This window comes from Amphibalanus amphitrite, unplaced genomic scaffold (genome assembly GCF_019059575.1).
Source record: "Amphibalanus amphitrite isolate SeventyFive unplaced genomic scaffold, NRLGWU_Aamphi_draft 000739F_arrow, whole genome shotgun sequence".
Taxonomy (NCBI): domain Eukaryota; kingdom Metazoa; phylum Arthropoda; class Thecostraca; order Balanomorpha; family Balanidae; genus Amphibalanus; species Amphibalanus amphitrite.
Window position 1 is genome coordinate 144365 of NW_024882233.1, and position 21765 is coordinate 166129.

At 50.4% G+C, this 21765-nt stretch overlaps 3 non-coding genes across 3 annotated transcripts; 1 reads left to right on the forward strand and 2 right to left on the reverse strand.

The window, feature by feature from the left end:
- Window positions 1-1136: 1136 nt before the first annotated feature.
- On the reverse strand, window positions 1137-1349 carry LOC122365430. Its single transcript, XR_006253740.1, has one exon. It is a non-coding gene; the product is annotated as a small nucleolar RNA U3 (small nucleolar RNA).
- Window positions 1350-4930: 3581 nt separating this feature from the next.
- On the forward strand, window positions 4931-5049 carry LOC122365438. The gene has a single exon (XR_006253748.1). It is a non-coding gene; the product is annotated as a U5 spliceosomal RNA (small nuclear RNA).
- Window positions 5050-19362: 14313 nt separating this feature from the next.
- Window positions 19363-19529, reverse strand: LOC122365444. Its single transcript, XR_006253754.1, has one exon. It is a non-coding gene; the product is annotated as a U1 spliceosomal RNA (small nuclear RNA).
- Window positions 19530-21765: the final 2236 nt, after the last annotated feature.

Sequence of the window (21765 nt, forward strand, 5' to 3'; positions counted from 1 at the left end):
TTCGATAGCCTTCGTCAAACCGCCTGTTGCCACCACTCTGGATCTGCATTCTGGGACATGAATATGATGTGCTGCAAACTGCCTTTTGAACATGTTAACGGTTTAATTTTCCAAATTTCTTCCGGGTGGCGTTGGAACCAGAGTTTTCTACATAGTTGACGGCCTTGCTCGTAAACCATCCTCTAAGCCACGGTTCCACGGTATCGGATGCTCGGCCGGTGCTAGCGGCTCCTCCGGCGCCGTGCCTGGCGTCGCCCCTGCCCACAGGGACGCGGCGGCGCGTCCCGTGGCAGAGGCACGGCAGTCGGCCGCCGACCGGCCGGGCGGCGGGTGTGGGGCGCCGGGAGTCGCTGCTCCGGTCTGCGCCAGTCGAGTCCCAGGTGCCAGCGCCGCTCCGCCGCCTATCGGGATCCGCGCTGGGGCCACGGCCGTGCGTGGAGACGGGGTTTCAGGTGCCCCTGGGCGGGGGCAGCCCCGTCACTCCGGTCCGGAGAAGGAGCCGTTTTCGGTAGCTGTTGTTATAGTTTCCGGCGGACCTCTGCTCCTCAATGTGTCACTGTTTGGTCACCTGATGGCTGGACAGCGGTGTTCCGGGCTCGGCTTCGGGTGGTGCCGCTCATAGTCGCCCAGACACGGTGACTGGTGACGTGGTGACTAGGAACAGCCGAGTCGCGTCCCTGTACGCTCACTCAGTATGTGACTCGGGAGCAGCCGATTCACTGCTCCCACTTAGCATGACTCGGGAGCAGCTGAGTCGCGTCTCTGCGCGCTCACTCAGTATCCTTCTGGCGTCTTCCTGAAAGAAAGAAAAAATGAGGCAGCGAGACGGCAAGACACCAATGAGCTCAGAAAAAGTTGCTATATTTCACGATAAGCATCAATCAAGTTCCTAAGCGTTCTGACCTGAATCTGCCGACAGGCCAGGAACAACTCAAAATTGGTTTTTCCGACATAAGTCTGCTAGTCTGCCCCAAAATATCAAAGCAATTTACCGAAAGCCACACTACGTTCGGGTCAAATGTTCAAATGGCTTAAATATATTCCACTCTTAGGTCATCTCCCCAACTTGGGATGTGTATACACGATGGTCTAAATGTTATCCACGGTCTCGCATTTTTCAAATGATAATGAGTCAAACCACTCAGAATGTGAACTCTCCCCCGTCACTTACCAAGGTAAGTGTCGGAACGGTCTTCAATGATCAAAAGTCACCCAAAATGGCAACCTATGATCCACTTCCCGCTCAAGAGAAATCACCACAACTCCTCATCGTGGTTTGAGACACGCGAAAATTCGAGTGAATGATCGCGATAAGACCTATAGAAATGATCCTGTAGAAGTAAGGTCTTGGTTTGGCCGCGGATTTTCGCACCTATATGCATGCTTTGAGTGGACTGTGCTGTCAGTTACGACTTTTCATCGCACATAACATGTGATTCTGAAAATATATTGGCTGTTTAGACCTGTTTTCAATTATGTTTTGTATTGACTCTCACCATTGTGCTACTTCCGACCATGAAAAGTTATTTTTTAAAGCGTTCATCCATAAAAACCTGATCACATTTTGTCCTGTTGAAAATGCGCCACCTGTTATCACTATGGCAGCTACAGTTTCTAGTGACGGCTACTTGGTAGAGGAGTAGACCTGGCACAGCTATTGCTTTATAGTTCCTCCCTATCGACGGCGTTTAACTGATCATGTTGATTGCTAGCTCATTTTATAAATAAAACAAATTTTGAACGGCACATTGAGCAAAAATACGCCCAAGTATCACTGTTTCCCGATGGATCGGCTGGAGGCGCTGCCCCGTTGTTCCGTGCGCCTGGCGCCGCCACTGCCACCGATCCGCGCTGTTCCGCTGGTGGCGCGTGGCCCGCTCGCTGTGTGCCGGTCGGCTGCGGACGCCAGTTGTCGGCCAGCCGCCGTCACGGGCGGACACGATCCACGAGGTTCAGAGTCGGGGCTAGACCAGACGTATGACACAAACATGGAACCGGAAGTCGCAAACAGCAGCCTTTGGCGATACCGGCTCCTCTCGGCAGAGGCCTGCACACGCTGCCGTACACATCTTGTCCTGGCACCCGGTGCGGATAGTTGACGGCCTCTGCCCACGTGACCGGCACGGCTCTGATGCACGTCGACGGCGAGTGCGCCACCGGTCCCTCACGGAGGCGCGCGAGTGCCGCCATGGAGTCGGCGCAGAAGATGACCTGGTCCTCCTCGTGTGCGAGGTCGTCTGTTGGGTAGTCGGCAGCTGCTTGGAGCGCCATCATCTCCGCTAGATGTAACTGGAGCAGAGGCGGCCGGCGGCGACGACGAGCTCCGTCACCTCGCCGTCCGGCCTCTCGATTAACACGCCTGCTCCCGCTCCTCCGTCAGTGATGCCTTCGGAAGATTTTACTGCCATTATGTTTGTCTTGCCGAGACACGCTGAATGGTCAATAAGTTGACCTTAGGTCAAGCTCATGCTCTGCCAGAAAAAGGTCATGTTGCCCAAAAGTCGAGGTGTATTGTTGAGCTGAATGCATTCAGGTTCTTTAATCCCTCTAGCATGTCTCCATCAAAAGTAATTGTCGAAACTATTTCTGATGACCTCTACTGGCTCCTGACAGACCGGTAGGAGCCATGCTGGTCACTGAGGATCCGCGCTGTTTCCGCGCCATTCTCGTAAGAGCTGGATTTTGTTGACCTCTGAGGACCCCAGGCCAGGCATGACGCAGGCTTCGGAGGCCCACGTGGCCCCCGTGGGTCCTATATCCGCCCTGAGATCCTCGAGGGCAAACTTCGCCATGGTGGGGGAGGGGGAGGGCCGAAAAAGTCGAAATAAACGAAAGTTAACTTTTGATGGACTCTGGTGATATGAACTTTCAAATTTTTTCCAGCTTCATGAGGATAAACATATTTTCGTAACACAACCATTGCAGTCACGTTACAAACTCACAGTGCCCTCAAGAATGGAGGACGAACTAAACGTTCGGTTGGTTACGGGCGAAAGTGGCAGAGGCTACATCCGCTGGTCGATGGCCGAGTAAAACAACAAGTATCCGGCCGAGCTTCGCACGCTCCCCCCGCTCAGTTCGTGCACCTGATGGTCGTCGTACCTACTTGTGCCATCTGTCCGTGTTGGGTGCGCGGCAGAAGGCTGTGTAGTGGCCACTGTCCATGGAACCGAAATGGTTGACCACACCGTACAGTTGATACCTGTGGTGCTGTTGGTGCGCATCCTTGGTAGCCAAGTGCGGTGACATGTCCAGGTTTTTTAGCGGACACAGGACACTGGACTGATTCTTCTTCCACGCGCCGTCGTTGAAGAAGCGCTGTATGTGGATGATCAGTACTGGTGGAAGACGCCAGATGTCAAGCCGCTTGGTGGCCCGGTCGTCACTGCTTTGACACTCCGGGCAAGTCCAGCCACTGATTGTGCCGCCCTCCACAAAAAGCTAGATGCACTCGTGGAGCGAGCACTGACTGGCCCTGGCAGGCATCGGCGGCACGGAGAGGTGTGAAAATGCCTCAAACTTCGCCGACTGGTTCCCGCGGCTGACGCAGCGCAGCGTGGACTTGTACTGGCCCCCGAACAGGTTCGAGATCGGAGACTGGTGTTGCGGCTCTGGGAGTCGTCCTGGAGGAGCTTGATGGCACGGGAGTCTGGGACACCGCCATTACCCTGCCCTCTGAGCATTTGTTTTCGGGATGCGTCAATCATCAGCTCCTCGTGCAAAGAGTTCAACTTTCAATTGACCTGAATTCTGAAACATGACTGAAATAATTTCTTCGTGATTTTCGACGTTGGCTTCAGAATGCCGCCTACCGTATGTCGCTACGTGACCCAGGAGCCAAGCTTGAATGACATGTTCAAGCAGCCCCAATCATTGCGTGGAGCTGGAAAGTCAGGAACCCCAGCAGGATGCGGGCCTACGGATCTTTGATAGTCCGCGCACTATGCAGACTCTTGAGGGCTTTAGGTGGGCTCGTGAGGACCCTAAACCGGCCCATAGCTAGCTAGCCCGCACCCAGCTGAGGGTTCATACCGGCCTCTAAGGGAAGGGCACACTCCGGCATAAGAGGACTCAAACATGCAATGGCTGAAGTCTGACTGTCGAGGCCCTCGAGGTGGCTTCTGATAGCTCGACGCCAGTCTCAGAAGGTCCAGCGCTGGCTTCAGATGGTCCAGCACCAGCCTCAGATGTCAAGGGACAGAGGGCCCCACGCTGACCTCAAAGTGGCCAACGCTGGCCTGGCACCAGAGGGTCCAATGCTGCTGGCCTCAGAGGGCTCCACGCTGGCCACAGCTAGGGCCCACACCGGCCTCAGAGGGCCCACATTGTCCTCAGAGGGCCTCAAGCCCCACGTTCGCCGGGACCACCGACGCTCCGCCCCGGCGGTCCCGGCGGCGGCCGGCCGACTGCCGCTCCCTTCATAGTGATAGGCGTCACCGCCGGGAGCGTCCGGCAGGGGCGACGCCAGGAGCGGTTCAGGGGAGGTCGTTATGGTTGAACGGTGAAATAGGGAGTGGTTTAACAAGTACTTAACGCGACGTTCTTGCAGTGTTGTAGCATGTTCCAGAGCATGCTGAAAAGACAGGACGCGAAAGTTCCTAGAACCAGCGTTGTGGCCAAACGAGCCTGAGTGGGCAGGTTCGTGTGAGTGAGCGGCAGGTATGGTAAGCTGCAGTGAAGTCTACACCCGTTAGATGGGGTAAAATGAGGGGCTCAAATTTCGGGAGAAATATGGTGCTTTGTTGACAGGGGAATGTAAGAATTTCTAAGTGAATAAATCTACTGAAGGGTTGGGTCCCAGTTGATAATATTACAATGCACTTTTTGCTAGAGACAATCGAAATTCAGCTGTACTAGCCACTATCGACCTGAAACTAACGATGGAAACTTCACTAGTAGATGATATATTCTGAAAATTCGCCGGCTGAACCATCTCTGGTTTCCCTTCAAAACGTACAAATTTTTCGCCTTTTACTAAAGATTTCCGTGGAGGGGAACACCTCAAATGAGTTTTCGCCGAATTTCTTACGGCCACCACAATGGTGGCCTACTAATACAATATCAGATGGGTACGAATGGTCAATGAGCGATTCTAGTTGCTTGTATATTTCCAAAATATCTTGCGTCGTGAGTTTAACGTTGGCAGGATTAAGATGTTACGCGTTTTTCCAAACCCCACATCTGTTCTCCTGCGAATGTCCGATAAGCTGGATAGAAACTTTCAAAAACGGTAGGTAGACACTCGGTTTTTCTGAAGGCAGGTCAGGTCAATCAGTGTCTTGGACTTGGCAGGTCAGGCAATGCCAGAAGAAGCTTATAACGGAAACACATTTGATCAGGATCGGATGATTGCACGCTTTTTAAAATGGATCTTTCGTGCTTCCCGGAAATTACTGAAGAACTGATGTGGGGTTTGGAAAAAACGCGTCGATATGCCAAAGGTTTTTGTTGTTACAGATACCTACATACAAACAAACATGCTGGGCGGGCTTGCCCCAGCGGGGCACTCCCGTGACCCGTCCCACCCAAGATTCCTTTACTACCCGTCGCAATGGAACTGCGGCGCAAAGTGGTCGGTAGTCCGCACAGGTAGTGTCCAAACTATCACAACTTTTAGAGCAAATTTGATGATCGTGATTATACTAAAACAATGTCTATTAACATATAGATACCCTGTGGGTTAGTAGCAACGATAAATGTGTCTTGGATAAATGTGTGTTATCCATGACAGATATATATATAAAACGACAATGTATTCAAATACACAATTAAAAAACAGAGCTTTCGGTAACAAATACCTTGATCACTGTGTGTCTGCAGACACACAGTGATCAAGGTATTTGTTACCGAAAGCTCTGTTTTTTTTTATTGTGTATTTGAATACATTGTCGTTTTATATATTGGATAAATGTGTCACAGGTTGTGTCTAAAGCGGCACTGCGTGTATATAGGCTGCTAGATAAGATGTAGGTATATATAGTTCATCTCGTGATCATCAGTTTCCACGGCATGTCTATGTAGACCTGAAGATCTTAGACACCAACGAGAAAAAGAAGACGATTCGCTCTAGTCCGTCTGCCTTCGGAATGCAGGAAGTTCACATCGATTATGAACTACTCCGGAAATAGAAAAACGAGAATCGCCTGTGCGGCAGGGTCCTACGTAACAGCACAATGTGGCGAGCACATCCATAGGTCCCCGGACCGCATCGAGTCTGCATCTGAATGCATAAATACCTACAGGAATCACGAACCCAGGGGCGTCGCCACGGATTTTTGAGTGGGGGGTCGGGTTCCCGGTCTTCGTCTTGATGGGTAGGGGTGTTTTTAGCCACACTCCCGGTTTTTTCGTGTGCCCGGAGAAAAACCTCGGCGCGCAGCGCCGCGAAAGCAGCGGTATATCTTATTGTACATCAATTTTGCATCGTGCATAAAAATCAAGCACAGGTCACCTGAGGTCAGGTCAAAATGTCATGTCAAGTTCAGTTTTAATGCCTCTTAAAACTGCAATCTTGTCATTCCTATAGATTATCTCCTGACTCCTATAAGTCTGAAATTTGGTGTAATGAATGGGATTATAAGTGCCAACAGTTCATGGATCTGGGATTTTACATCTGAGAAGTGAAGTCAGGTCAAATAGGTATGTGACCTCACCAATCATGATAAGATATGGGAAAAGGCACGATGCCTTCCGCTTTGAAAGAATATGCTAAAAACGCTAGATACGTTTGTAGCCATGGCACCTTGTTCATTTTAGAGACAAGGTGCAGCTAATGACCAGTGGTGACTGGAATGGTCAGTGATTAGGTCATCAAAGGTCTCTATACATTTTCGACAACAACTTTTAATGGAGACGTTGTAGAGCGATGACAGCACCTGGAGTGTGTTCAGCTCAGTAACACAGATCGATCCATATGCAGCAGGTTCTTTTCTGGTCAGGTCATGACCTTTACCTGATGTCAAGTTTTCTATTCAAGTTCAAATTGTAAGCCATGCGACGTGTTTCGACGAAACAAAAACGATGGTGATAACATGAATATCATACACATTCACTGAATCATAGGTTGTTACATAACAAATGTTTCGGCAAAATCCGTCCGTTTAGCTGTTTGGACTCTATGGTACACAAGCCATAGACCCGAAGTCATCTGAGGCGAAGTTGGCGAAGGAGCTTTAAAAAAGCTATCGAATACGCTTTCTGTGTTGCTGTAGGCTAGCTCTTATTCGTATTTTACGGGTCGCTAAGGTAAAACGCTTACCAACGTAACGCTAAGGCATGCTTTCGGCCCTTGATCGAGGTAGAGCTTCGTGGAAGAGCGAGAATGCTGCCCGTGATGAGAGAAAGCCAATGATGCCCAATTTCAAGGTCTTGGCCGGGTCATCTTAGGTCAACGCCCAAAAGTAGGAAAAATCTGGCCGCCTGCTAGAACTTAGTGAGCCGTAGTATCGGGGTCCCGAGTACGAGTTTGATGTTATAGTTCGTTTTTCTTAAGTTTGCCCCTCACTGTAAACGTCTTTTTGAACACAGCACGAGAATTGCTAGCTGAATTACTGAGAAAACTGGTTGGCGCACATTGATTTCACCAGATTTCACAGACGATCAATTTTATCAAATTTGTTTACTATTTCACAGACTCATAGCTCGTATTTACCCATACCTACAGCTCCACAGTGATAGACGACTTCTCAGGAATTATGTCTGAACTAATTAATAAATTGCACAGCGTTTAACATTAACGTTACATCGTCTGTGTTCAAAACTTATTTTGAAAATATATTCATATATCCAATACAATGTGCGCCAACCAGTTTTCTCAGTAATTCAGCTAGCAATTCTCGTGCTGTGTTCAAAAAGACGTTTACAGTGAGGGGCAAACTTAAGAAAAACGAACATAGTCTTGAACAAAAATGATGACTCAAAATTATTGATAGAGTTAAGTGCTTGTGCGAGGAACATTGTAATAGTTATTTGAAAATATATAAGCATGACCTTTCCTCGATATTGAAAAAAAAAACGAAAAATGTACTTTATTGACAGAAAATATGTGATATTTCGGCCACTGGCCTTTGTCGAACATATATAATCAAGATAAACAATAGTTTCGTTTCGCCGCATCGCGTTCCAACTGCCTCTACAAAATTACGTACATCAGTTCGTGACAAAATTGATATCGTACCACTGTAACAGGGCCTATTTTAACATGTTAACTGGGGGGGGCAAATGCCCCCGCACTCAACAGAATTGCCCCCCTAGTCGTCGAGATTTGCCCACTATAAAAATGGGCATAAAGGAACAGGGTGACAAACATACTACGTAACTACTGTGACTTGTTTTGCAATGGATGTCAAATGAGTCAGTCTGTAAGTAATGACCAGTGGTGTATCTAAGGGTGGGTCATATGGGTCATGACCCCCCACCCTCTTGGGGCCCGGGGACACCACAGGCCTGCCAGGGGCACCACCGGCCTGTCAGGGGCACCACAGGCCTGTTGGGAGCACCATCAACCTAGCAAGAGCACCATAGGTCTGCCAGGGGCACCACAGACCTGCCAGGGGCCCCACCGGCCTCGCAGGGGCACCACCTTGGGCCTGTCAGGGGTACCACCACAGGCCCGCCAGGGGCACCATAGGCCTGCCAGAGGCACCATAGGCCTAGCAAGGGCGCCACGGACCTGTCAGGGGCACCAGAGGCCCAGTATGGACACCACATGCCTGGCAGGGACACCACCGGCCTCGCAGGGACTGGGACACCTTGGGCCTGTTAGTGGCACCACGTGCCTGTCGGGGACACTCCAGGCTTGTCAGGAGCACCACAGTCCTGTCAGGGCCCAGGGGCACCACCGGCCTCACGTGGACACCACCGGCCTCGCAAAGGCATCATGGGCCTGTCAGGGGCACCACGGGCCTGTCGTTGGAACTTCAGGCTTGTCAGGGGCACCACAGTTCTTTCAGATGCACCGGCGGCCTAGCACCATGGCACCATGTTTGGCCGAGGTCGCGATTCGGCGTATGTCGCCTCGCATTAGCCGCGCGTTTGCAGTCTTTTCGTGGTTTCAAACGTTCAAACAGGGGATATGATGTTGCTCCCATGCATTAGGGTGGGTGTCAAGATCACCGGAAGGTCAGGTCAGATCATTTACCTTTGATGACCTCGGTTCACATTTTCGAGTTTTATATGTTTCTAGGCTAGTTTTTGGAGCTGAATTCGAATTAAGCAACCATTTGACCATTTACGAAGTAGTTTTGGTGCCTTCGTAACATGTTACGAAGCTGTCAGAGGCGGTTGCCACCTACTACGAATACCCGGCAAAACCCTTACTGGTTGACCTGACCTGACCTGACCTGGCCTAAATGCATGAAGACATCATCTATGATCATAACTAACATGATATTCGTGATCAGCACCCCGAAAAACCATAGCAGCCACTCTTTACGACGCTCTAACAGGTCCCGATTTTCCCGACTTTTGGGTCAATGACCTGACCTGGAAGGTCAACCGATGACCTAGGACCTTAAAATTGGGTATAATCGGCTTCCTTTCATCACGGGCAACACGGTCGTTTTTTCCGCGAAGCTCTAGCTCGATCAAAGGCGAAACGGCAAGGGGGAGGGTCCAACGGACCCCCCCCCCCCTATACGCTCGCTACTGGAAACACCAATACGGGCGAGGGTTAGTGGATTATTAAAGACAATTTTCCAGGCTGCCCCCCCCCCCCAGTCAAATTTCCTTAAAATAGGCTCTGCACTGTAACAAAGTATTATAATTCCGTTGAAAGGTGAAAACTCTATCTATGAGAACACAGGTTTAGATACACCTACCGGCCAATAACAATACCTATAATCAGGTTTAGATACCTTCATAAAGCTAGAAAATCATGACAAAGGCTTTACACCGAAAGAAAGTAAGGACAGTTTAAGACGAAATTATCCTAACATCTGTGAAGACCGCGTGTGGAAGGTGAGTCTATACAAATCAAATGAAAACAAGCACATCAATAAACAATCCAAATCACTAATCATCATCATCATCATCATAATTTATTTAGCATCGCATTGTGCGACAATTGATAACAATAAGTAATAACAGAGTGTAACAAGTCAACTGCAGGGCGGTCAGTAGCAGGTGAGCAGCCTTAGTAGTCGCCGGGATGCCTCGCAACTGCCTTGTAAAACAAACTTCGAGCTGTCTTTCAGGCCATCTGGCATGCGAGGAGTACGAACCCGGTCACTATCTACCGGACCACCAGCGGCAAGTTCCAGCACTTCTCTGAAGTCATTGTTCAGCATGCCGATTACCTGCATCACGAATGAGCCCTCCAGTTCACTGGGATTCAGGGTCAGCTTTGCCAGTGAAGTGATGAGGGCTTGCTGTAGACGGTGGCGGGTGCACATCGCAGATCTGAAGGTGCGTAAGATTTCACCTCTCAATTCCTCTTGGACTGTGGGAATACCTGAGGCGTCCATCAAGGCGTAGTGATGTGCAGAGCGCGGAAGTCCAAACGCAGCCTTCACGCAGCTGGCTTGCACTTTGTCTAAGTGTTCCACATCAGCCGAGCGCAAGGCAGCCGTGCCGCAGCCGAATATCAAAACATGTAAGACCACCGTCTGCCATAAATACGCCTTGTCTGCGGGAGATAGGTTCTTGCTCAACATACCGGCGGGCGTGAGGCCATAAAAGGCGGCACGTGCTCGTTTTTCTCGCTGGTTAACATGACTGGCGGCTGATAGGCGAGAGTCCAGCACCACGCCAAGGTGCTCCGATTGTGACCTGGTCAGGAGCCGCTGGCCAGACAGTACCCATGACGGTGTACTTGCCAGGAGTTCTCCACCAAAGAGGACACAGTGACTCTTCGTTTTTTCTGGGTCAGGATGAACGAATTCAAGCCTCCATTCCTGTGCGAATTCTCCAACCAGGCCCAACAGCCCACCAAGATGCAGGGCGTTTGCAGACAGTAGGAGCAGATCGTCGGCATAGCACACAGCCGGAACGTGGTGCTGATACAGGTAGGCGCCACATCCATTCTCGTCCAACGCTGCCAGGAGAGGGTGCAGATACACATTGGCGAAGCTGGGAGAAAGGATGGCACCCTGCCTAGTGCCCCTCAGTACCGAGAAGGTCTCGGATATGGCTCCCCCGAATGCAACTCTCGCAGCAAGATTACGGTACCAGTGTACAATTAGAAGCCAGCTGTTGGTGCTCAAGTGGCTTGCAAGTCTGTAAAAAAGACCGTCGTGCCAAATTCTGTCAAAGCACTTGCGTGCGTCCAAATTGGCTGCATATACAGGAAGGCCTCTTCTAAGATTGAACTGGACCGTCTCCGCAGCGAGAAGAGAGGCCTCTGCTGTGCCCCGTCTGGCAATGAACCCAAATTGCAGGTCATGTGGAATGAACGACAAATGCAGCTCATCCAGTATTAGAAGCTCAAGCAGCTTTGAGATGCACGACGTAATAGAAACTGGTCTGTAACTGTCCAGACAGTGTGGGTCTAGGTGAGTCTTCTTCAGCAGTGGTACTATCATGCTCTCTGTAAAGGAAGCTGGGACAGTGCACGTAGACAAACATCTAGACAGCAGGCGTGCCAAGAAAGATAATAGCATAGGTGTACAACCAAACAGAAGATGCTCAGCTGTCACGCCGTCAAGACCGGGCTTCTTTCCGCGATGAAGACGGCGCAAGAGAGCGGCCACCTCAGCTGCTGACACAGTGCGGTAGCAGACTACAGAGCGAGCGGCTTCCACACGGGACTCAACGGCATCGGCGATGAACTTCTGTTCGTCGCTTAGCTGATCGCGACCGTCCTGATGCACCACCTGGAAATGAGCGCGGAAATCGTCGGCACTGCGTTCGGAGACGGCCGGGAGTCCACCCCGCCGGGCCAGCTGAACGCGACGCCAGAAGGCAGACTGATTCCTGTCGCGGCGTAACACACGAAGAAGTTTCGCTTCTTGCTCGATGTGATGGGCTGCTGCTTTACAACGAGCTCGGCGATACGACCGCCTCGCCTCACAATAGCAGTCTCGGACGGCTCCTGCGTTGGGCCGGCCGCAGTGGATCCAGAGACGGTGCCAGAATCGTGAACGATTCCGAGCGGCTGCAGCACTAGAAGACCACCATGACTTGGGCGGGAGACGTGGTTTGGAGCAGCCAGAGACGCGGGCTGCAGCGTGCAGGCAGCGTGAGATAGCTCCATCCAGCGCATCTAAGGAGTCGCCGCATTCCGGAAGGCTGGCAGTGAGCAGCTCGTCAAGGGTTGATTTATACATCTTGACCTTCTCCGTGCAGCTCCAATCTAGAATATCGGAACGCTGCATAACACTGAAAGTACTATGAGCGGGAAGGCTCAAGCTAACCGGAGCAGGGACGACCAGCTGGCAGATTAACGGCAAATGCGGACTCAAATTATTCTGGTCTGGTGGCAAGATGCTGCAGTCTAGCATATGAGGTATGAGCGAACATGGCACAGCGATGTGATCAATGTGGGTGCGGTGACCTGCACGGGAGTAGGTAAAATCAACAGATTGGACGAATTCAAATTCAGCCACTTCGAGGTCATGATGGTCCAAAAGGTCTTGCATCACTATACTGTGCTGAGTGAAGCCATGAAGACGGTGCCACCCTGAGGGCCGTACTTCTCGAGCCAGTGGACATAACGCGCAGTTGAAGTCGCCAAGAAGTATGGTGGGAGCACTGGGTTGAAGAGAGGATATAAGGGCGTCTAGTTTCCCAGTTACAGCAGCGTATTCTTCTGCATTATCACCAGATCCATCCCAGTAGGGCATGTAGCACCCAATAACGCTGAGGAGGGGAAGCCCGGCGAGCAGCACAGTGACTCCACAAAGCCGTGCATCGCTGCAGTCAATAGCACGGAAGCTGAGCTCCGAACCGCGCCGGCAAATAAGAGCCACGCCACCCCGTGGGCGACCCTCCCTGACACGGGGCGGTAACTCCATTGCAAACTGTTGCTCATAGAAATAATCGTCAGGATCCAGAGATCCTATAACACAAGGCAGGTAAGTCCCCTCGGCTCGAGACAACCACACTTCTGACAGGAACAGGATGTCACATTCTGGCAGCAGCTGATCAACGATATAGTGCGCCGCAGATAGGAATCCCTCACAGTTATAGGTGCCTAGCGTTAGGCTGCGACCAGCGCCCGGCGTCAGGCTGCGACCAGCGCCCGGCGTCAGGTTGCGACCAGCGCCCGGCGTCAGGCTGCGACCAGCGCCCGGCGTCAGGCTGCGACCAGCGCCCGGCGCCAGACTGCGCCCAGCGCCCGGCGTCAGGCTGCGACCAGCGCCCGGCATCAGAATTCCGTGTCCAGACGGTCTGCTGCGCGCGGCTGGCTCCACCGCTGCCGGTGTACCGTTGGCCTCTGCGGCGGCGGCGGTTGGTAGCCACCTGCCAGTCGCCGTGTCCCTGAGCGTAGCCGGTGGTCGGTCCCCCGGACTGTTCCGTCCAGCGTCGGCTCCAATGAGGCTGCTCCTCGTGCCGTCCACCGACGCCGCCTGGCTCCTGAATAGGTTGGGGCTCGGCTGTCCCTCGGCATCCATGCGGTGCTGAAGCTGTTCCTCTTCCTCCTGATGGACCAGAGGCGCGATTATCAGACCTGGGGTAGCCACGAAAATCCTTACGACGCTGAGCAGCTGTAGGCTTATAGCGCACTGTAAGACCGACAGGCCACCGAGACGGGTTCATGACACAGGTCTCGTCTGCGGCTTCCACCTCTATCATGTATGCCTTATATGGCATGTTGTCACGGCGTGGTAGCGGGCAGAAGGTGCAGAGGTTAGCGACTACCGATGACACAAGTTCACGCACGTCTCCATCTGAGGCATCATGTCGGAACCCCTCTATCACATACTTAAGTTTTCGAGCCCCATGATGAGACGGAGCGTTCGCCACAAGAGAAGAGGCCGCTCCAGATCCTGTCATGACGTGACGTTGCACAACAGACTCACCGGGTCCCGTATCGCAACAAGAGCCCACCTCCGAGTCGGCAGCGGTCGGGCGAGCAGACGGCCCGCCCCCTGGAAGAGTGGCGGAGCCGCGACGATCGTGCGGTGGTCCAGATGGCCGAGCCGGCAAATCTGACTCACCATCATCATCTGACTCTCCAGCACGCCACTTTAGGGCACACGCGATAGCGCCACCCAGAGCGCGAAGGTCGATACGCTCGGCGATTTTTGCGGCTATGTCACAGTCATGGTGATCGGCGCGACTCTGCTGGGAGTCTGTGACTCCGCTGCCGGCCGCCCTGGTGCTGGACGATTGAGCCTGCGTGGCTTCATGCGGCGCCGTTGCTGTTCCAGGAATGGCAGCTGCTTGTTGTGGTGCTGGGAACGAGTCACGGGCTAACATGTCTTCCACCAGCGTCACCAGTTGAGCGATACGGGAGTCTCGCTCAGCACACTCCTCCCTTAGTTTAGATGTTTCGCATTCCAAAGTTTTCAAGCGACCTTCGAGGGCGACTTTTCCGTTGCGGAGCTGAGCTACTTCACGCTCTAGTCTGAGCTGTATCGCGATGACCGCCTCCATTGGAGCAGACGCGTCAGGGCTGGTGGAGGCTGGAACAGACGGGCGGATCGGGCCCGGTGGTGGGAGCAGCTCACGTCCAGCCGGCTTCAACGTGTTGCTGTCGGCACGCTGTGTCAGCAATCTTTGCGCCGTCGAATAGCCAAGAGCCCAGCAGTCTTCTGCCAGGGCGCTGACGTTGCCGGCCACACGGCGGCTGAGGGGGCGACCAGCCACGGCTGGCACAGCCGAACACAGCGCTGAGTGAAGCCTCTCACGGAGCTCTCGGAGGTCAGCTTCCTCCAGCGACATAAGTACACTGCATACTGTGGTGGGGTCAAAACGGCCAGAGAAGATAATGTCAGACTCGGTGAAGATGTTTTTCTTCTCAGCGGATGAGGCAGTAGTTGGAAGCACGTCTTCTAACAATACCGTATTCTGGCCATTTGTTTCTGGTGCGTCGCTGAAGATACTCTGCGGGTTCGGAATTTCAACACTTTTTGGTACCGTCACCTCTGACATGGTTTGTCATGAAAAATATGCACGAGACTTTTGGTGAGAAATCAAGACGACATGTAGCGCTCGGATGACAGCGACTTTTACAAAAATGTTCTAAATATTGCTATTTTTAAGTGTTTTTAATTCACAAACGACCGATTCGTTAAACTGAAAAACTATACCCAGACAATCTATGGTTAATTATGAATGTATCTTTCACTTTTCAGCAATTAGTTACGTCTGCAAACGGCATGATAAACGAAATACTGGAGCATATCCAAACACGTCCGTCCGATCCGATCCGTCCGCATTGTCCGGACGGACCATGCGGACGGATCAAGCATACCATCCTCGCCGTTTAGGAGAGGATGGTATGCTTTGAGATAATACATATCTCAAAGCAGTTCGCACAACACATATACACACATGTACAATGTACATACATATAATTTCACAGGATAGGCCATGACGAGTCGTTACTGTTTAGACGTGGGCGGTGGTTCCTGATCATCAAAGACTCGGCTATTTTTCGATCCGGGTGGTCCTTAGACCTGTACATGACTTTCACAGTGAGAGGTACTTTGCCATCTACTGAAATATTAGAGTGGGAGGCCTGGAAATGCTCTCCCATGGGAGTATCTGGAGTTCTATTTTTGAGGTCACGTACATGCTCGTTGAAGCGCAGTCGCAGGGAGCGCTTCGTTTCACCTATGTACACACAGTCATGTCCATCCTGGCGACAAAGTTCACATCTAATTTCATATACAACATTTTTCTGTGTACAATCCCCCACGAACCCAGTTGAACATGTGTGGCATCTCCTACCCCCCCGGACAGGCTGGCTTCGACATAGCGGATCGTACTAGTTTGTTTTTTTTATTTTTTCCTTGTTTTGCCACGCCACCATAGGTGGGCACCGTTCCCCAAAATTGTAACTTCGTTACTCGTTCCTCCGTTCCCTCAAAACGTGACTTCCGTTACTCGTTCCTCCGTTCCTCTGTATATAATGTAACGGAAGTTCTTTTAGTCCGTTACTCCGTTACAGCAAAATAAAAAACGTTAAAATGTTGGGTATTTCAAACATTTTTGAGACCATTCTGACCCAACTAAACCTACCGAGAAAGCGGAATGCCCACCAAATCTACCAAGACAGTGGGCACTGATTGGACACTAAACCTTGGAACGTCTGGTGGTACTGATGCGCATCACTTGTCCCCGGCCAGATGCCGGTTGCACTTCACGAACACTAGACGTTCCAGGTTGGCATCTGAGAGCATAGGCGGCGGAACGGGGGGGGGGGGCACCGGCGCACCGTGCCCCCTTTGATTTTGGAATTTTAACATTAGCCCTATGTGCGTTGCATGGAAAGAATGGGACAAAAAGTCGGCAGTGCCCCCCCCCCTCTCCCTTAACCCTAGAACGCCTAGGGGGGGGGTTGTATCAACCCCCCCCCCCTGAGGTTTTTTCGAAGTGCACGCTAAACGGCTTGTCGTAGCGGGCTGAAATTTTCAATACCCTCTGGGGCAACCTTTTCGCATCTTTTGCCGAAAAAAAATTGATCGGGTCATGTCAGATCACGGAGTTATGATGTCATAAGAGGTACAGCCTCCGGCCGACAGTTACCAAACGTGTGCGCCGAATCCCTAGGTTTTCTGCCGGTGATACCCACATTGTTTGATGGATCATGATGAAACTTCCCATGCATGTTGGGGCAAGCATTGGCTATCGTGTGGTGCAAGAAAATTGACCGGGTCAGGTCAGGTCACGGAGCTATGACGTCACAAGAGGAACAGCGTCCGGTACTATTTTTGAAAAGCGCCCGAACCACTATTTTGCTAATTCTTGTCACCTCAATGGGAATATGCAGCAATATTAGCTTCTATAGGGAGCAAATGGACCTCCCAAATCCAAAAATACAATCAGATTTCAAAAATTTAAATTTTGATTTTTCGAATTTCTGCCGCCGACTGTGACCTTGCCGACTTCCGGCGCTCCCAACGCGCCATTTTTAGAGCTAGGGAAACGAAATACATACCAAACGATAGAGAATTGATCAAGGAACACGATAGTTAGTGAAGGTTTCAAGTCGATATCTCCCACCGTTTTGCCGCAATCGCCGCGGAAAGTCGAAAAAGTTTGATTTTTTCGGAAAATTTGACCTTTGACCGGTCATAAGTAGGTCAAATGTTGACCTAGGACCAAAAAATATACCACCAATCGCGAGATCTCGTTGAGAGCAATCCGTTGGTTTTTTCCGCTAAGCTCTATGACCTTCCGTTTCGAAACGCCAGGGGGGGGTCGTAACAACCCCCCCCCCCCCTGGTCGTTCGTGTTATGAGAAATGGCCTGGTCGTGCGAGGGTTAAAGGGACTATCCCACCTTCTAAAATGTTGTTAAAACCAGTTAAATTGTGCCCGACTTTATAGATTGGATGACCAGGAACACGGTTCTGGCATTTATTTTTCATTAAACATCTTAGGCTTCCCATTTTCCAAACACAAACTTTCAAATATGTGACGTCACAGCCCAAAATTACCTCCTTCCCCAGGCCACATTACTGTCATAAAGCTGATTCTTTTTACTCTGTAGGCACCACAACAAAGTTCAGACCAAGTTTTAAGCGATTTTTCAACGAACAAACCCATTTAAATCAGAATGACTAAACGAGGTGACGTCTCACTAACGGTCGCTCCATGTTGAAGATAGGGCCTTGTACAAGGCCCATTTTCAAATGAAGGGAACGAATTTCTTCAACACCAAGAGGCCGCGGGGTTGCAACCTAGATAGATAGTGGTTTCTGAACCTCGCCGCAAACTTGGCTATCTCAACTCAAACCCCATGTTAAATGTGGGATAGTCCCTTTAATTGAAGATGTTCCGCTGCCACTTTCTGAGAGGGTAGCCCTTTTTGCACGTAGCACATCTTTTCCCATTGAGAACATGCGCTCTACTGAGGCGCTTGAAGGGACGCCCGTGTTGAACTTTGCGAACACATACTGCAACGCCGGCTCATTGCGGAAGGCCAGTACACTGTACACTGAGGCCATCTTCCGTCTTCAAGTCAGGGCTGCTCAATAATCCACTATTCCGCTGCTGCATTAATGTCTGTGGGTTAGCTGAAAGATCAACCCGCTCGGACAACGAAAAGTAACGGAGGAACGAAGGAACGGACTAAACTGTTAACTTGTAACGGAGGAACGAACAACCAATGTAACGGAAGTTACTTGGTCCGTTACCCTTTTTAAAATGTAACGAGTCCGTTCCTCCGTTCCTAAAAATTGTAACGGCGTTCCGGAACGGAGGAACGGAGGAACGGATCGTGCCCACCTATGCACGCCACCCGTATGTCTAAGCCTGATCTGACATATTTTCTGTCAATAAAGTACATTTTTCGGCACTTTTTTATTCAATATCGAGGAAAGGTCATGCTTATATATTTTCAAATAAAAATGATGACTCCATGCCTTTTGGGTAGATCGGGTCGGGTCAGGTCAGGTCGACCAGCAGGCTTCCTGCCGGCCATCTAGAGTGGGTGACTGACGTCTGACAACCACCAACGATAGCTTCGTAACATGTTACATAACCACCATTTATCAAAACTGCTTCAAACGGTTCAAACGGGCGCTAAACTCGAAATCAGCCCCAAAAACCACACTTGCAAGTGGAAGCAAATAAAACTCAAAAAAGTTAACCAAGGTCATCTATATTCGAATCAGGGCCATTTTTTTAGAATAGGTGTAAAATTCATTAACTCGAGGTCACTGGAAGTTTCGTTGCAATATACTCCTTTTTGCGCGTCTTATTAGGAAAGCCCCAGAGGGATCCACCATTGACCCCATTTCCCCTATGCAGGCAGGTCCGAGGGTAGCAGGGCTGAGGCTAGCCAGGTACCTCGTAGTTACTGATACGTCATCCGACGAATCGACTGCAACCATTATTTTGACAATCAGACGAACGCTTGGGTCAGTTTTGACGCGCTCGCTCATTTGAGGGATAAAAGGGGACTAGAATCATATTGCCATGCTGATGTTCTAGCCCACAGCTTATTGACCTATAAGCAATAGGGACTAGGGAGCTCTTGAAGCGATTCTGAATCTGACGTTGTATTTGTTGATGTTGCTGACGCCAACTTCCCTGACATGATAGCTAAAAAAGCATACTCAGCATCGCCAAAAGTGGGGGGTCGACCCCCCCCCCCCCGTCGGCGACGCCCCTGCACGAACCCATCTGAATATGCCGATGTCTGACCTGTCTCTAAGCTTCGTGAACGAACGATTCCCTCTTCAAGTAACCGCTTGTCTACTCAAGTGTTAACTTTTAACCCACTTTCACACCTCACTTTTGAATTCTTAAAAAGGGTTGGAGCGCGAACGCAACCTACCCCGCTAACAAAAATTATACTCCCGAGTTATCCACATTTGGGATAATCGCAGGGGTCAACCCAACCGAAGTGCAATGGAAGGGCCTCGCCCTGGGGGAACCGCCTTCATGATCACGGTATCACCTGAGCCAGGTAAGTATGAGTTTCGCCGCCGAGTTTTCCGTATATATCCCATTGTCACTGATGAGTACCTTTTTCCAAGTAGACAAGCATTGGGAAGCCTGAAGCTCATACAGGATACTATCAGCGCAAGCTGCATTGGTATATTTTTCAAATATCCTGCCTTCTAATGGCCATGTGCATTATATATTTGTGATAAGTCACTTAGCAAATTTCCGTAGAATAAGAGATCATAGACTTTGTACCCTACAACACGCCCTCTATGAGGCGTAACGGAAGCTAAGCTTCAGTGTAAGTCCAAGGCCAACAGCCTGAGAAATCCAGGATCCAAGATCATAAGTCCTAACACCACATATAGGTCCAGTTAGCTCGCTAACTTTACCTTAATTATTGCAATTATCGACTTATTTCAAGCTACTTAAGTCAACAGTCACCACAAGTATGACTCCTTTAGATAGTATACTCGTATCTACTAGCAGCGAGCTCTAGCGGGCTACACCACCGCCATCTATAGGACGTTGGTGGGGTCGACCCCCACCGGACACGATTTGGTAGCCGAGGTCTGTGACGTCAGCCGGGCGTGAAGTTTTCCCTTCACCATAGGCTTCACACACAAACCGGCCGAAGTTCATGTCAGGATAGCCCGGCTTGAAAGTGCAAAAATGATTAAATTTTGCCCTCAATAGATTCATTGCTTCATTTTATAACTAAAAACGTCCGTTATTAGGACTCAATGAAGGTAAAAAGTACTCAAAATCGAAGTTTAAGAAAATGCTGTCCGAGCACAATCTGGTAGCATCACGTGACCTCTTTTAAGCAGAATGTATATAATTCAAGGATGTTATTACACGATTGCTGCCTAAAACATCATAAATAATACGCTTGTAACATTTATTGCTTCTGTTTAAGTCATAACATTGCAAAACGCAAAGTTTATCATGGTAGTCACGTGACCAAAGGTATAGCAGGGGTTGGGACAAGCACTCAAAGGATTTCAAGTTTTTTAATTAAATTATATAAGTTTCATGATGAAATTGATAGAATGTATTTTTTCCTAATGAAATACAAATTTTCGTATGTAAAATATTTTCCTTATGGGCGAAATTCTCCATATAAGAAATGTCAGTGACGTCACCAGGGCTTTACTTGGGCTTTACTCAAAACATCGGACCTACCTGTTTCTTATAGGTATCTTGGGTGGGGTATCGATTGGCAGCGGATTAGCGAGCAACACCACTGCCGCCTAGTGGTGGTTTGTGAAACTCGCCACCTATCCAGAGAATCATATTGCACGAGTTTGTTTTGTTTGTTTTGGTGGGCTTGGGTTAGGCCTTTTCGGTCCATTAAGACCATTGCAGAGCCGGGAGGATAATGGGAATTAGGGGGAGACATTGGTCTGGGCAAGCACCCTAGAGAGTCGCCGGGGCTCCGGCTGAGGCCTGAGCCCATCAAATTAGACAGGCCGACCAGCCGCTGCCCCCAATGTATGCACCTACCCATTGCACCCGGCTACGGGTGTGCTCCCTTGGAGCTGCGGTGCGCTCCAATGGGAGCCGCCCGCATGCAATAAAGTTGCATAGCCAGCCCGGTACAGGGGTTGAGGCGTGGAGAAAGGCTGTGAATGTCCTGAGGATGGAAACGACGGAACAGGTGGCATTGCATGAGTGTTTAGACTTCCTTTCGAAGTTTGGTCATTCGTTCCGTCGTTTCTATCCTCAGGATAGTCAAATCCATCGCCTCTACGCCTCAATCTCTTGCTCCGGGATGGACGGGCATTTTTTCCCATGCGGAATTCGGGAAGCTCCCCTTGGATGTCACGCCCGTAGCCGGGTGCGGTGTTAAGGGGCTGGGTGGCCGCCCAGACCAGTGCTCCTGTTATCCCCACAAAAGACCCTAATTCCTATTATCCTCCCGGCGGCCGGCTCCGCAATGGTCTCATAAGACCAAAAGAGCCTAACCTAACAAAACAGACAAACGAGGTTTAGCAACGTAATATCGTTGATCTCAGCTTTCCTCGTCACCATGCACTGCAATGCATGCAGTGTGGCTGTATTTCCAAATTGGGTAGGTACCTACTCGCGTTACACATTCTTTGCTTCGCTATTCTCAATCTTGGCCCTGGAGACCTGTAATATTCTGACAATCAAAAGCCCACTATTAGATCATATAAGCCAAAATTTAACTGGCTAAACATCTGTTGTTTCACTTAAACCAAAGATTTTCAAGGAGGGAAACGCTCAAATGAGACAGCACTGA